Below are 17,091 nucleotides of genomic sequence, written 5' to 3'. Positions count from 1 at the left end.
TTCACGGAGCTGTCTTTGAACTGCAATCCTCAGATCTCAGCTTCCCAAGGTAGCTAGGATTACAGCCATGAGCCACCAGGGCCTGACTAGTTTTTTTGTTTTTTTTTTAGGAATCTCCAAACTGTCTTCCAGAGTTGTTGTACCTAATTTTACATTGCTACTAACAGTGTAGGGTTCCTATTCCCCCCACATCCTTCTTACCAGCAATTGTTACTGTTTGAATTAGTGACGTTGGCCAATCTTACTGGGTGTGAGATGGAATCTCATTATTGTTTTGAATTGCTTTTCCTTTACGGTCAGCTATGTTGAGCATTTTCTCATGTGTATTCGTCATTCTTACTTCTCCAGAGAGGTCTCTATTTAGTTCCTTTGCCTATTTATTGATTGGGCTGCTTATATATTTTGGATATTACACTCTTGTCAGATATATAACTGGTAAAGATCTTCTCCCAGTTTGCTGATGGTCTTTTTAGTGTAGTAACTATGTCCTTTTTTTTGCTGGTTGAGGGGCTTGAACTTGGGGCGTTGGTGCTATCTCTGAGTCTCTTGGTGTTCAAGGCTGGCACTCTACCACTTGAACCACAGCACTACTTCCTCTGCACAAAACCTTTTTAGTTTCATATGATCCCATTTTTCAAGTCTCTCCTATTTGCAGTGCTCCTGGGACTCTTTTCAAAAAGTTCCTGCCTCTGCCTGTAAGTTTTGTTTCTCCTACTCCATCTTGCAGTAGTTTCTTCAGAAAGTTCCTGCTTATGCCAGTAAGTTCTAATGTTTCTTCTACTCCATAGTAGTTTCAAAGTTTCAGGTCTGATGCTGAGATCTTTGATCCATTTTGAGTTAATATTGGTATAAGTGACAGATGGATCCAATTTTAGTTTTCTATATGTGGGCATTCAGATTTCCCAACACTAGTTATTGAAGAGACAATCATTTTTCCCCAACGTGTATTTTTGGCTCCCTTGTCAAATATCAGATGACAGTAAGTATACGGGTTTATTTCTGGGTCTTCCAGTCTATTCCATTGGTCTTTTTGGGCTTATTTTTATGTCAATACCAAGCTGTTTTTGTTGTTATAGCCCTGTAGTAAAGTTTGAGGTCTGGAATAGTGATATCTCCAGCATTGCTTTCTTTCTCTTTTTTCTTTCTTTCTTTCTTTCTTTCTTTTTTTTTTTTTTTTTTGCCTCATCGCTTTGGCTATTTGGGTCCAGTCTTTTAGTTTCATTTGAATTTTTGGGTTGTTTTCCTATATTGGTGAAGACATTAGGATTTTGATGGGCATTACATTGAATTTGTAGATTGCCTTTGGCAGTATGGCCATTTTCACAATATTCTATCCATGAACTTGTGAAGTCTTTCCATTTCCTTAGGTCTTCTTTTATTTCTTTATTCAGATTTTTAATAGTTTTTGCTATAGAAGTCTTTAACTTCCTTGGTTAGGTTTATTCCTAAATATTTTATTCTTTGAGGCTATTGAAAATGGAATTGTTGGGGGCTGGGAATATGGCCTAGTGGCAAGAGTGCTTGCCTAGTGTACATGAAGCCCTAGGTTCGATTCCTCAGCACCACATATATTGAAAAGGCCAGAAGTGGCACTGTGGCTCAAGTTTGCCGAGTGCTATCCTGAACAAAAAGAAGACAGGGACAGTGCTCAGGCCCTGAGCTCAAGCCCCAGGACTGGCAAAAAAAAAAAAAAAAAAAGAAAATGGAATTGTTTTTCTGATTTCTCTCTCCGCACATTGTTGTTATACACAGAAGCTACTGTTTTGTGGACTAATTTTGTATATTGTTAGTTTGCCAGAGTTATTTATGAGCTCTAGAAGCTTGGGAGTGAAGTTTCTTTGGTTCTTTGGATACAGGATCATATCATCAGCAATAGGGATTGACTTCTTCCTACTTGAATACTCTATATCTTTTTCTTGCTTTATTGCTCTGACTAGGAATTCCAGTATTATATTAAAAAGGAGTGGAGAGAGTCGACAACCTTGTCTCATTTCCTTATTTTATTTTATTTTATTTTTTTCCAGTCCTGAACTCAGGGCCTAGCCACAGTCCCTGATCTTTTGCTCAAGGCTAGCATTCTACCACTGTAGCCACAGAGCCACTTCCAGCCTTTTCTGTTTATGTGATACTGAGGAATCGAACCCAAGGGTTTCATGCATGCTAAGCAAGCACTCTACCACTAAGCCATATTCTTAGCCCTTTGTTCCTGATTTTAGAGGAAGTGTTCTTAGTTTTTACCATTTAGTTTGATGTTGGCTGTAGGTCTGTCATATATAGCCTTTATTATGATGAGGTATGCTCTTTCTGTTTCTAGCTTCTTCAGAGCTTTTATCATAAACAGATACTGGATTTTGTTGAAGGCTTTTTTTTGCATTTACTGAGATGATCATTAATTCTTGGTGTTCTGTTAATATGTGGCATATGATTTGTATGTCTAAATGTATATGTATAGCTTATATGTAAATGAATGTATATGAATTTATAAATACATATGTATACGTGCATACACACAAATACCAGTTGTGTACTGTCTCGTAGCTTTTTGTTAAAGGCTAGTGCTCTACCACTCTAGTAGCCACAGCTCCACTTCTGGCCTCCTCAGTAGTTTTTTTAATTGGAGATAAGAATCTCACATACTTTCCTGCTTGGACTGACTTCAAACTGTGATCATCAGCTCTCAGCCTTCTGAGTAGCTTGCATTACAGGCATAAGCCACTGATTTATGTACATTGAACTAGCTTTGTATCTTTGCTATAGATCCCCCAATCTCTTTATTTGTATCCTGAATGTCTCATCCATGTTGTTCAATTCCTTGAACTTTGACCTGTTTATATAAATCTTATTTGAGACCCCTGATGATTTTTGTTTTTTCCCAGTCCTGGGGCTTGCACTCAGGGACTAAGCACTGTCCCTGGCTTCCTTTTTGTTCAAGGCTAGCAGTCTACCACTTGAGCCACAGCTCTACATCTGGCCTTTTCTGTTTATGTGATACTGAGGAATCGAACCCAGGGCTTAATGGTAAGGTGAGCACTCTACCACTAAGCCATATTCCCAGCCTCCTGATGATTTTTTTTTTTTTTTGGCCAGTCCTGGGCCTTGGACTCAGGGCCTGAGCACTGTCCCTGGCTTCTTTTTGCTCAAGGCTAGCACTCTGCCACTTGAGACACAGCGCCACTTCTGGCCGTTTTCTGTATATGTGGTGCTGGGGAATCGAACCCAGGGCCTCATGTATACGAGGCAAGCTCTCTTGCCACTAGGCCATATCCCCAGCCCTCCTGATGATTTTTGAAACTAGACTTTAGAATTATTTTTTCCTTTCATTTCAACCATTTTGAAATGCTGGAATTCAGTTATTTAGGGCTTAACTTTGATAGGAGTTCTATACCCTTGTATTTTCATAGTGGTTGTTTTTTTACTGTGGGATATCTGTTTTGGTTTTGCTGAGTAGCCTTCTCTTAAGGGCTCAAGACTTAGTACTGCTTAGAGAGAAGGAAACAAACTGACTAACAACAACTCTAAGACATACCTGATAGAGAAACACAATGAAAACCAATTAAAGCCATTGATTATCCTACCAGTCACCATGGAAAAGGGTTACAAGTAATGTCGAATTAACTATGAAGTTAAAAATGAATAAAGAAAAAATAATAGTGATAAAACAATGAAATATATAGGGGTACAAGGCAAGAGAAAAAAGAAAAAAGCAAGGTTAAATAAAAAGTGAAAAGGATGTGAGGCAGAAAAAAAGGGCTTAAAAAGTTTACATGTAATGAAAATGAGTGAAAGATAAATGAAAATATTTTAAAAATAAAAATTTAAAACAGTACTAAAGTAACAAGAAAGAGAAAAAATATTCAACACAGACTGGGGAAGAAGTAGGGAGAGAGGGGGAGAAAGAGAGGAAGCAAGAGAGAGAGAATGAATGAATGAGGAGATGAGAGACAGAGACAGTTGTAGAAGCTGCTTTCCAGTTCCTCTAATAATGGATTCCTCCAGGTTTTGGAACATGTGTGCTGGATTGTAGCTGATCTCTATAGTTTCTCTGTATTGCTCTGGCTGTACTGTTTAGTGCTGTAAGCTGGCTGATGGCTAGGTCAGTCAATGGTATATTGGTGTGAAGGTTGTAATTACTTTTTGTCCTGACAATTGTCTGGTTGTAATGAGTTTCATGGCTTCTGGCTGGACAGGTTTTTATTTGCTTCAGTAGCTCTCTAGCTTGTACACCTAAGGGTGGTAACTGTCTAAGCTGAGGGGTGTCTTTAGAGAGTGAGGGAAGCAAATAGCACTGAGTGAGGCACTAGATAGAACAAAGGGAACCATGTACTCTGCCTGCTGGTCTCGTTGCTTTCCGACTTTACCCAACAGTTAACCATTCTGCAAAAGAGGAGATGTGGGTATTGAGCAGTTCCTTGGACCTAGGCTCAGAGTCCACAGATTTCTCTGGCAATAAACCACACATTTCAAAGGAGGCAGCTGCAAAAGCTGAGCAGTCTCCAGGACATATGTTGAATCTGTTCACTTCTATAGTAATCCATAGTGAAATGGGAACCACTCCTTACTAGAATGATCAGGGCCACCAAGTCCCTCCACAGTATGAGTTCTCCACAGCTTAAACTTCTCAGTGGGCCTGCATGCATCTCCACAATTGGTTGTTGGCTTCTTCCACCTAGTGACTTTGACAGTGTCTCCTGGCTCCCTTCCTGTTCTTTGTTTTTAGGTCCCCAGAGTAGCTGAGTCTAATAAAGGCTCCTGGCTATAGCATTCTGTTTCATAGAGTGTGACAATGGATTTCTTCTCCAGTGATATTCTGTCACATAGGAGCGGTCAGTGCCACACCAAAAATCCCTTCTCTGGATTTAAGGTTTGGGGAAAGTATGGGTTCCTATGGCTTGGAATGCTAGTTTGTTGTCACCAAGGTTGCTTAAACTCTCCAGACTTAACTTGTGGTTGAGGTTTCTAGTTCTTTTCTCCCCAGGGGAAGGGGTGTTGTAGAGTGGTTCCTACTTTGTTTGCTCTGTCTGCTTTGTGTTTGTTTGTACTCTTCAGTTGTCCTGTCACATCTTGATTCCCAATGCTCTTTATCTCCTGTAGATGTTCTTCTGCTAATGGTCTTTTTTTCTTGCTTCTCAGAATATAGCCTGTCCATCATTACCTTAACTTCTCCACAGAGTTGCATGATAGAAACTTTATTTGTGGCACCAAGGTTTGATCTCAGGGTTTCCTGCTCACCAGGCAGGTGTTCTGCCATTGAGCCACCGAGGCTTTTTTGGGGGAGGGAGGGTAGTAATTTTGAGATAGGGTCTTGCTTCCTGCCTGGGTTTGTACATTTACCACAGTCTGCATATTTTAGGTTTGCTGTTATAACTGGATGACAAATGCAGCTATGGGTTTAAAAGAGGCCTTGTAGAGTTTTCTAGTTGGAATGGCCTCAAACCATGGTCCTCCTGCCCGCAGCCTCCCAAAGCAGCTGGGATTATAGGCATGAACCACCAGGACCCAGCTTGTATAGAGGAAATTTATAGTTCTTCATTGTACCCTTGAAACCTCTTGCTTAGATATTTATTTCATGAGCTAAGGTTGGGAATAGATTTTTCTAAAAGAAGATATGTAGATGTACACATGTATTAAGATACTCAGCATCATTAGCTGTTAGGAAATACAAATCAAAACCACAATACTATTTCAGTTCATATACTAGATTTACTAATTAAATAAAGCAATTCCATAAAACAAAAACTGTTGGAGAGGATGTAGAAAAATTGGAACCCTTATTTTCTGGTATTGCCAACTGGTGGTGTTTCAAAAAGCTGAACATGAAATGACCACTCCTAGCTATACACTGAGAATTGAACAGCAACCTAAGTAGATATTTTTACACTTACGTTCAATTGAAATGTTATTCACAGTACCCAAGAGGAAAATTAGTTATGTCAGTCAACAGGTGAATGGGGACCAGGCACGATGGTGAGTGTCTCTAAATCCCATCTATTCAGGAGGTGGCCATAGGATGATTGTGGATGCCATCCACGAGGAAAAATTAGTAAAACAAGTGTGATGTGATGTCAAACTCCTGTAATCTCAAGTATACAAAAAGTGGAGAGAGGATTATTGCTGCTGAAGGCTGGCCCAGAAGAAAGTGGGAAGTCTTATTTGAAAAACTAAAAACAGCCAAAAGGACTAGGGGTATGGCTTAAGTGGCAGAGCACTTTCTAAAGGCTCTGAGTTCAAGCTCTAGTACCTCTAAACACCAGCATAAAACAGATTTATGAATTAAATGGACATATGTAATGTGATATTCAGCAGTAGAAAATGAATGAAGTTCTGATAAACTACAACTACAATGTGGAGATATACTTGGAAAACATTATAGTAAGTGATTCCATTTACACAAGGCACTAAGATTAAGCACATTCATACATATGGAAGATAGATGAGGTTTAGGTTACTAGGCTGCGGAGAAGAGGGAATGTGAAATTATTGCTTAGTGATTCTAAGTTTCTGTTTTGGGTGGTGTAAAATTTTAGAAATAGATGGTGGTGATGGCTATAGTATATTGTAAATATAATTAGTGCTACTAAACTAAAATGGTTGTAAGGATGAATTTTATGCTACATGTATCTTACATAATAATTATGTATTATATACCCAAAGCAGTTGAATGGTGTGCTTTAAAATATGACCTCTTGTGAATTACATCTCAAGCTATTTAAGAAAAAGTAAAAACAAAAAACAGACAGGCACCATTGTTTGGCAGTAGTGCCACAGAATAGTTGTTGATTTTTGCCAGGAAGAATGAAAGGTAGATGTTGGCAATTATCTATCACTATCATAGAACCACCTTTGCCATGCTTCTGTGGACTGAGCAGCTTCCCAGCCAGGATTTATATTTACTTGCAAAATAGGTAGATAAAACCACACAGATTAAAAGTCCCATTGTGTTTGGAGTTATTGGATGAAATTCAATTAAGAATAACTGGAGGTGGGGTAAGGAGGGGGGAGCCAGGTGTGTGTTACTCACACCTGTAATCCTAAACTACTCAGGAGGCTAAGATCACTGTTCAAAGACAGACCAGGCAGGAAATTCCATGACTCTTATTTCCAGTAAACTACCAAGAAGCCAGAAGTGGAGCTGTGGCTCTAGTGGCATACTAGCCTTGAGCAACAAAGCTTAGGTACAGCGCCCAGGCCCTGAGTTCAAGCCCCAGGACTGACACAAACAAAAGGAACCAAAAAAACAAAAACCCAGAAAAAGCAGCAATCCATAAAAGGAGATTAAACACTGTACTCTCTCTAAGTTAGTATCTTTAGTAATATATGGTTATATATAAATATATGTGTATATATATGTTTACATAGATCTATCTATCCATCCATCTATCCATCTATTGTGTGTGTTTGCGCGTGCGCATGTGCATGTGTATGGCTGCTACCCTCACCTTACTTAAGGCTAATGTTCTGCCTGTTCAGCCACAGCTCCACTTTTGGCTTTTTGGTAGTTAATTGGGAGTAAGAGTCTCACAAGCTTTTTTTGCCTGTGCTGGCTTCCATCTACAATCCTTAGATCTTAGCCCCCTTAGTTGCTAGGATTATAGTTGTGAGCCACCTGCTCCTGGTATTAGGAGTACATTAAAATGTTTATAGTTTTATCTATAAAATACTCATTAACATTTGAAAAGCAAACTTGCTCATTATTGTGGATATTGTATTGTTTTTAATTAGTTAGAATTAAGATTTACATTCTAATTTGCTCTGATTTTTCAGTGTCCTGAATTTTAATTTCCAATTTAAGTGCCTAAAAAAAAGTTTGAAGTTGGGTTGGGGACATGGTCTAGTGGCAAGAGTGCTTGCCTCCTACACATGAAGCCCTGGGGTCAATTCCCCAGCACCATATATACAGAAAATGGCCAGAAGTGGCGCTGTGGCTCAAGTAGCAGAGTGTTAGCCTTGAGCAAAAAGAAGCCAGGGACAGTGCTCAGGCCCTGAGTCCAAGCCCCAGGACTGGCCAAAAAAAAAAAAAAAAAAAGTCTGAAGTAGAAACTAGAAAGCTTTTGTTTGCCTCTTGTCCTGGCTCTGCCATTATTGCACTTGACTATATATTACTATGTAACTTCATTTATTTATGTGCAAAGTAAGGATAATTGCTATTTCGCTTTATGGAATTGAAAGAAAATATGAGAAATAAAAAGCTTTGAAAACACGGGCTGGGGATATGGCCTAGTGGCAGGAGTGCTCGCCTCGTATACATGAAGCCCTGGATTCAATTCCCCAGGACCATGTATACAGAAAACGGCCAGAAGTGGCACTGTGGCTCAAGTGGTAGCGTGCTAGCCTTGAGCAAAAAGAAGCCAGGGGCAGTGCTCAGGCCCTGAGTCCAAGCCCAGGACTGGCCAAAAAAAGAATAAAAAAGCTTTGAAAACCACAGTCTGTTTTTTTTCAAGTTATTAACTCTAGTTATATCTACATTTTTGAGAAATGTTTGGATTGATGTGGACACAATTGAATTGATAGTTTTTTTTTTCTGGTGTGGTATCGAATAGATTTGTAGTCAAACCTCATGCTACCTTAATACCTAACAAGCATAAAGCATAACAAGCTTTATGCTTGTTAGGTATTCTACCACTTGACCTACTCCTCCAGAGGCAGTGCATATTAAATATTAAAAGAATTGTTTACATCCATCCATCTATGCTCGTGCTGGGGTTTGCAAAGCCTTATATTCTCTGGCTTTTCATTCAAGGCCAAGGCTCTACTCCTTGAACTATGCCTTAATTTTCCAGCTTTTGCTGGTTAATTTGAGATGTGAGTCTCATGGATTTGCCTGCCTGGGCTAGCTTTGAACAAGTCTTCAGATCTTAGCTTCTTGAGTGGCTAGAATTACAGGCATGAGCCACCAGCAGCATCATGCTAGAGTATTTTTTTTTTCTTTTTTCGGTAGGTTTAGAGCAGAATCCTTGGGAGAGAAATAGAGCAAAAAAGTAGAATATATAGAGTAAGAAGCAGAATAAATTGAGTTACTGATATTTAGAAGCTATTTAGAGGAGAAATAAAGAATTGAAGGAGATAGGAATGACTAATATGTTGATATGTCAGAAAAATGTAAAAGCCAGTAAAAGCTAAAGGAAAATAGTGTTTCTAGGAAGAGGCTGTAGTCAAGTATGCCATACTGCTGACATTCAGTAAATAAGAGACTTACTAAATTAAATTAGAGACTTATTAATTTGATTTGGCAAATAGAGGTCAGTGTTGACACTTAGCATTTACTGCATGGGATATTGTCCTTGATTTTTATTTCCATTCCCAACTTTTCAAGTTTGCAGTTTGGGTTTGATGGTTTAGCTGATCTCTACTGGGCCCACTCTGCCTGTGAATGCATATACAGGTATATGTAGTTACCTGGTGGTTTGGTTGGGCTGACTTCAGGATGACTGTGACTGTGTTCTCTTTTCAATTTAACAGAAGGATAGCTTGGATCTGCTAACATGTTCAGAGCAAGGTTCCAAGAGCAGCAGGTTAACAAATTCAAAGCACCAAGTACTTACTAAGATTGTCAGTGTCCCACTGGGTGAAGAAAATCAAAAGCATCTCAGATTCAAGTGGAAAACAGCTTCTTTTGGTGAGAAGAACAAGGAAGTCATATTGCAAGTGTGTAAATACAGGGAAAGAAGAGCTTGTTATTTTGAAGTCTGTCATAATAACTATGGCAACAGCATTATTGCTGATAATAGGGTCAAATAGTGAGGTTTGAAAGCTATATTGAATTAGTATGAAAAATTCATGAAAATTGAACATAGTAAATACAAATCACTCTTTAAGAAGCTTGAGTTTAATTTTATTTGTTTTTGGAGTTACTGGGGTTTGAACTCAGGGCCTCAATCTTGCTAGGCACATACTTTACCAGTAGAGCCACACCCTTTTGTGCTTCAGTTATTTTTCAGGTAAAGGTGTGTGTGTGTGTGTGTGTGTGTGTGTGCGTGCGTCTGTCTGTCTGCCTTGACAGTACTTGAATGTGAACTCAGAGTATTGTGCTTATTAGGTGAAGATACTCTGGTTGAGCCAAACCAGTCCCCTCCTTGATTCTCCTTTTTTTTGGCCCGGGAGGGGGGTGGAGGAGGGTGGAGGGGGGGAGTAAGATCTTCCCCTCACCCTCTTCCTTGCTAGGCTGGCTGGATTGCTGCTTCTGTTTTTACACTTGCTGCCCAAACGGGATGACAAGTGGGCAATACCATGCCCATTTTCTGCTGGGTTGAGGTCTTGTATGCTTTTTTGCCTGGGTTGGCTTGGAGCCATGATCCTCCCCATCTCAGTCTCCTGTGTAGCTTGGATGACAGATGTGTTGAAATGGAGTCTTGCAGACCTTTTTTGCCTAGGCTGGCCTTAACTTTGATCTCCTGATCTTCAACCCCTGAGTAGCTTGGATTGTAGATGTGATCCACTAGTGCCTGGAAGTCTGTGTTTTTGCCTGGCCCATCCTCAGATAGCAGTCTTCCTATCTATGCCTCTACTTAGCTGGGGCCACAGCCTTGCTAACTTCAGTTGGTCACAAATTGCCATCCTTCCAGTATCTATCTACATTCTGTGTAGCTGGTTAATTACTTTTTGGTTATCTCTGAAGGTACTTTGAGGGAGAAGACAATAGCTGGTGGAATATTTGTCCTCCAAAAATAAACGTATTTCTTTTCTTCCTTGCTTCAATTTCTTTTATCCAAGAACTGTATTTCAGTTCCAAGATAATAGATCTTGTAGACATAGGATAGATAAAGCAACATAAAGAATGACTTTTAACAAAGTGAAAGTCTGAGAAACCTGTAGAGGATGAGATTTTGTGTACTTGTAGAGGGATTAGTTTTTGACATGAAGATATGATTTCCATTTTGACAGCAGGAAAGAAGGAAGGAGAAAATGGGTGCAAGTGTATATAGGCATGCAAATTTAGTGATGGGAAACTAAGAAAGATATTTGACAGGGCTTCTGTTTTCTTTTTTGCCAGTCCTGGGGCTTGAACTCAGGGTCTGAGCACTATCCCTGGCTCCTTTTTGCTCAAGGCTAGCACTCTACCACTTGAGCCACAGTGCCACTTCTGGCCTTTTCTGTTTATATGGTGCTGAGGAATCGAACCCAGGGCTTCATGCATGCTAGGCAAGCACTCTACCACTAAGCCAAGCCACCTTACTAGCCCAAGGCTCCTTTTTTCTTAATGAAGTAGTTTGAACAAGAATGTATGCTTGAGATTTGATGTGAATAGAGAAGTACATCGTTTTTTATTCTCTCACACAGTGGGACATGTTACTGACCAGAGAAATGTGAAACTTTTAATTAGTGAGAGATAATATCGCCAATAATATTAAAAAAATACTTACTTTGTTGGATTTTTCCCCCTACTAGTGCTGGGGCTTGGACTCAAGGCCTGAGCACTGTCCCTGGCTTCTTTTTGCTCAAGGCTAGCACTCTACCTTGTGGGGCACAGCAGCATTTCTGTTTTTTTTTTTTTTTCTGTTTATGTAGTGCTGAGGAATAGAATCCAGGACTTAGGCAAGCACTTTACCTCAAAGCCACATTCCCATCTCAAAAAAGTGTTACAAGAGATTTGGTGGAACCTTTTCTGCTCTGCTTGGTAGAAACTGATACTAAGTTCCGGGGGCTGTGATTAATTTCCTAGCTGAGCCAGTGAAGATTTACTTTTTTTTTCTTTTAAAATAAAATTAGTAGTCCTTAAAAATGATGTACATAAGAATGACTACAGTTGTCCTTTTATATCTAAACATTAACAAAGATTTGAACTCAAAAAACAGGTTATGGAGAGAGGAAGGCTTAACAAATACAGTTATTTTATCTTATTTATTTTTGGTTTATATAGTACCAAGGAATTGAATGCAGGGCCTTATACATGCTAGGCAAGTACTCTACCACTAAGCCACATCACCAGCAAAAGTCACATAATGTATGTATTTATTTATTTATTTTTGTCAGTCCTACGGCTTGAACTCAGGGCCTGGGCACTGTCTCTGAGCTTCTTTTGCTCAAAGCTAGTGCCCTACCACTTCAGCCACAGTGCCATTTTCGGTCTTTTCTGTTTGTGTGGTACTGAGGAATCGAACCCAGGGAATCATGCATGCTAGGCAAATGCTGTACCACTAAGCCACATTTCCACCCCTTAAATTTACTATAGTCATTGTACATATGGGAGATGGAACTATATAACTTAACGATATGAATGGGGCTGGGAAAGATGGAAAAGGTGACATTGATCAAGAGGCATAGTATTCCTAAACTGACTTGCTGAATTGCAACAAGTTTGTACAACTACTTAAAGATAATAAAAACAAAAAGCATACTCTAAAAAGACCTAAAGCATTTAAAGTCACGGTCACCCTCTCTTATCTGTTGGGGATTGTTTCCAGGATCCTCTTTAGATTCCAAAATGTGTGGATGTTATAGCTTCTTAAATGTACATAAAACTTTCCACATTCTCTTGCATACTTTAAATCATCTCTAGATGAGTCATAATGCCTAATGCACTGTGTGTATTATACAAATAGTTGATAAACTGTGTTGTTCAGAGAATAATGATTAAAAAAAAGGTCTATACCCAGATAAAAACAGGGTCAATTTAAAAAAATTATTCTTGCTCCTTGGTTGATGAGAAACACAGATAAGGAACCCAATCAGAGGGCTGACTATACTCTGCTTTACAAGAACATTAGGGACTGGTGGGTAAATACATTTACTTTGAATTAATAAAGATTAATTCAGTCCAGACAGTCAGATAGTGGTATTTTAATCCCTCTTCCCCAATAATAAGACATCAATTTCCTATTGACCAGAAAAATAAATGAGATGCATACATTTCATTATAAAAGTATTACTTTGGTTTAACAGATTTTCTGTGCTGTGAGCAACTGATGCAAATTGATATGTTTCATATTGTGCATTGAAAAAGGCAACTTTTGTGTTAATAGGGAGAATAGCATCTTTCTTTTTTTGGTCTTCTTTTTTTTCCCTCCTGTTAGGAGAGGCTCTTTTTGTACTATGGTAAGAATAAACCTAACTTTTCTAATTACTATGTAATAGAAAGGTTGTCTTTATGGAGGGCACCATCTGCTGGTTGTTGGAAGTACCAGTTATGGGGCAGGCTTCCTTCTCCAGTTACTAGACTCAAAAAATTCTATATTTTCTATCTAATTGAATCTGAAACCTGGAGTGAAATCTCAAGAAGAAAAAGAGTTGTGTGTTTTTTTTGGCCAAATACAGATCTTAGGAGTTAGCTAATTTCATTGAAATTTCTTCAGAGAGCTGTTAAATGTTTCTTGGTTTTATTTTTGTTGCCAGTTCTGGGGCTTGAACTTGGGGCTTGAGCACTGTCCCTGACTTTTTGCTTAAGGCTAGCACTCTGCTACTTGAGCCACAGCGCCACTTCCGGCTTTTTTCTATAAATGTGGTGCTGAGGAATTGAACCCAGAGCTTCATGTGTACAAGGCGAGCACTTTACCACTAGCCCATATCCCCAGCCCCTGTTAAATGTTTCTTTGAAATAACCATTTTACTTGAACTTGTGCAATTATCTGTGGTAATAGAATATTTTTCATATCACGTTTATTTATATTGGACATAAAATATAAATAAGACAAAATGCTGCATATAATTTTTAATTTAATTGCTTTCTCTGAAAGTTTTAAATCACCCATTGAAAGAAAAAGTCTAGGTAATGGCAAATTCAAAGTTAGTATTTTTTAATTTATTAGTTTTTTGGAGACAGGGTTATACTATAAACCCAGGGTGGCTCTAAGCTCATTATGTTGTCCAGGTTGACCTAGAACTCCTGTCCTCCTGGTTTTAGCCTCCTAAGTGCTGGAATTACAGATATCCATCACTGGCTACACTTTTACTTTTTAGATGAACAATGAAGTTGACCAATCAGCACTGTAGTATATTATATACGTATTAATTTAGCATATATTACATATAAAATAGATTCTAATAACGTCCTGTGTGTATTGTGTGTGTGTGTGTGTGTTAAGTAGTTTTCATTTTTGCTTTATTTCTCCTACATTCAAGGGGAATAATTGAAATTCCCTAAAGAGGAAAGGAATTTTGTCATTACCTTGACATTCTGACTAACTTCACAGGAACATCTCCATATGAATACATTTTCCCCCAAAAGTAAAAGGTGGCCTCTGTTTCCTGTACCCTTTCTGTGTTCTTATGCATTGATTCCTTTTTGTTACTACTATTTTTCTTTTTCACTTTTTTCTTACTGTGCAATTATAATCATTCATCATCCCCTCGCCCCCAATATATTTTTGTGGTATTAGGGATTCAATTCATGGGTTTATGATTGCCAGATAAGTTATCTACCACTTGAGCTGTCCTTAGCTCCAAACTTTCCTGTAGATCAACAAACTTCAAGGAAGTATTTGCTGAGGGCATGTTGTATATTTTCTTTGAAGTAATTGTCACTCTCTGTTACCCCTCTGTCTTCAAACATTCTCCTACCCTCCAGGTTTTTATAACTTTTATCCTTTTGTACCTTTTTCTGTGTATTGAGGAGCTTGAACTCAGGCTAGGCGCTGTCCCTAAGCTTCTTTTACTCAAGCACTACCACTTGAACTACAGCTCCACTTGTGGCTTTTTTGGTGGTTAATTGGAAATAAGAATCTCATGAATTTTCCTTCCCCTGGCTGGCTTTGAGCTGTGATCCTCAGATCTATACTTTACACTCTATTCTCTCTTCCTCTACCAATATGGATATCCCCCCCTCCTTTTCTTTCTTTCTTTCCTGTTTTTTTTTTTTTTTTTTGCCAGTCCTGCCTGGGGTTTGAACTCAGGGCCTGAGCATTGTCCCTGGCTTCTTTTTGCTCAATGCTAGCACTCTACCAGTTGAGCTACAGCACCATTTCTGGGTTTTTCTATGTATGTGATGCTGAGGAGTCGAACCCAGGGCTTTATATATATGAGGCAAGCAAGCACTTTACCACTAGGCCATGTTCCTAGCCCCTCAAGGTTTAGTGTTGATTTCTAAACACATCCTATATATTTTCTTTATTACCCTTTTAAACCCACATGACACAATCAATGGATAGTATTGAAGTCCATTTTAGTCTTGATTTTTCTCTAGAACTTTACACCTACAATATAGTTGCCTTCTAGAGGAAGCTTAGTTTTTTTCCCAAGATTTGATCTCTTCCCCCAAACCCAACATGTTTATAATAATGAGGACATATGTTTTATATATTTGCTTATCACTGCATTCCTAACACCTAGAACTGCACTAATTATGTTTTTTGGTTGATATTCAATTAAATGGCCTTTTAGGAACAGAGGCTTTGGATTTTACAATGATCTGCCTCTAAGTTATAATTAGTTGTGTAAGTCTTTGAATTAGTTTTCTTGTTTGTGTCATTGCCTAAAGTCAGGTGTTTATTAATTTTTACCTTGAAATTTGCACCAGTTTTCTAACTGGTCTTAGTATATTTAATTTTCCTCTGACAAGTCTGTATTACTTGTTACAATTTCTTAAAATAGTTATTGTCATTTATCAAGCATTTTCTGAATACCCATTACTAATAGTACATTTAGTGTTAAATAGATGCTATCATAAAAAATACTGACCATCTGGACATATAAGACAACCTAAGACAGACATACAATGCTTTTCGTCACTTGCCTGAGGTCTGTTTACCTGTATTGATAATTTCTTAGGGACTATAATGCTGTTATAAATACCCAGATGGCTGCTGGCAGAAAAAAGGTTCCTTACTTCTGTGTGGGAGAAACCGACATAAAAATATGATGTACTATAAGTATGACACGATAAATGCTATTTTTGTAGTAGGTTCAAAATGTGAACACTGTAGTGGCAGGAGACTGATTGAGGTTAGGAAAGGTAGAAACAAATGCTTGAAACTTGGGAGAGCCCTAAAGTTTGTTTACTAGGCAGGGGCCAGTGAGTATGTCTTACACTGAGGAAACAGCTAACATTCACAGAAGTATTTCCTGCCTCTGCTCACAATACAACTGCTAGTAAGATCAGTAAAGCTGAGTAACTGGCTTCTTCTTGGCTGTTGCTTATTTATTTCTAGCTTTATCATCATCTGCCCTTTTCATCAGTCACACTTCCAATCCAATAGCGCATTTTGTTTGTAGAGCTTGAACTCAGGGCCTGGGCAGTGTCCCTGAACTTTTTTGTTCTAGGCTAGTGCTCTACCACTTTGAGCCACAGGGCCACTTCTGGTTTTCTGGGCGTTAATTGGAGATAAGAGTCTCATGGACCTTCCTGCCCTGGCTGCTTTGAACCGTTATCCTCAGATCTTAGCCTCCTGAGTAACAAGGATTACAGGCGTGAGCCACTGTTACTAAGCAATAACATATTTTAAACGTCTCCAGTTACAGTGTCCTATATATCATTTTCACCTTTCTTGGTTCATTTTAATCTTCTAGTCTTTTTCTCAGCTTCTTGCTTGTTATCTCAGTTGAGATAATTACAGAATGCATTGTGACTTAGTCATTTAAGAATGTGTTCTTTTGGTATATTTTGAGACCCATCTTACTTTTATTCTGTCCTATAGTTACTGCTAAGGTGTTCTGTAGGAAATAAACTCCTGATGTTCTTCTGTCTGCATTCTGATTTATCCTGTCACTACTTTTCTTGTAGGTTGAATTTTTTCTGGGCTATTTCTTATATCCCATTGATATGTTTTTGTACTATGTCTAAGTTACTGTAATTATATGTATTATTATTATTTCTTTGGCCAGTCCTGGGGCTTGAACTCAGGGCCTGAGCACTGCCCCTGGCTTCTTTTTGCTCAAGGCTAGCACTCTGCCACTTGAGCCACAGCACCACTTCTGGCCGTTTTCTGTATATGTGGTGCTGGGGAATTGAACCCAGGGCTTCGTGTATACGAAGTGAGCACTCTTGCCATTAGGCCATATCCCCAGCCCAATTATATGTATATTTATGCATGAACATACTGTGTATACACTACACACATACAATAATATATATGTATGCACGTACACATGTACAGAGTACATATACAGGTGTATGTATACATATATGCATATGTATTTGTGTGTATGTTGGTACTGGGTCTTGAA

At 38.7% G+C, this 17,091-nt stretch overlaps 1 protein-coding gene and 1 long non-coding RNA gene across 9 annotated transcripts in view; one reads left to right on the top strand and one right to left on the bottom strand.

Annotated features, from left to right (window-relative positions):
* Pds5b (PDS5 cohesin associated factor B) overlaps window positions 1-17,091 on the top strand; it is a 172,095-nt gene that overhangs the window by 28,559 nt on the left and 126,445 nt on the right. The gene's annotated exons all lie outside the window — the stretch shown is intronic.
* On the bottom strand, window positions 3,229-16,205 carry LOC125348363. Its single transcript, XR_007210355.1, has 3 exons — window positions 15,505-16,205; window positions 5,497-5,500; window positions 3,229-3,272 (listed from the first exon to the last, which is right to left on the bottom strand). It is a non-coding gene; the product is annotated as an uncharacterized LOC125348363 (long non-coding RNA).

Source organism: Perognathus longimembris, chromosome 3 (genome assembly GCF_023159225.1).
Source record: "Perognathus longimembris pacificus isolate PPM17 chromosome 3, ASM2315922v1, whole genome shotgun sequence".
NCBI lineage: Eukaryota > Metazoa > Chordata > Mammalia > Rodentia > Heteromyidae > Perognathus > Perognathus longimembris.
The sequence above is the reverse complement of the archived record's forward strand: the minus strand, read 5'-3'. Positions and strand labels throughout refer to the sequence as shown.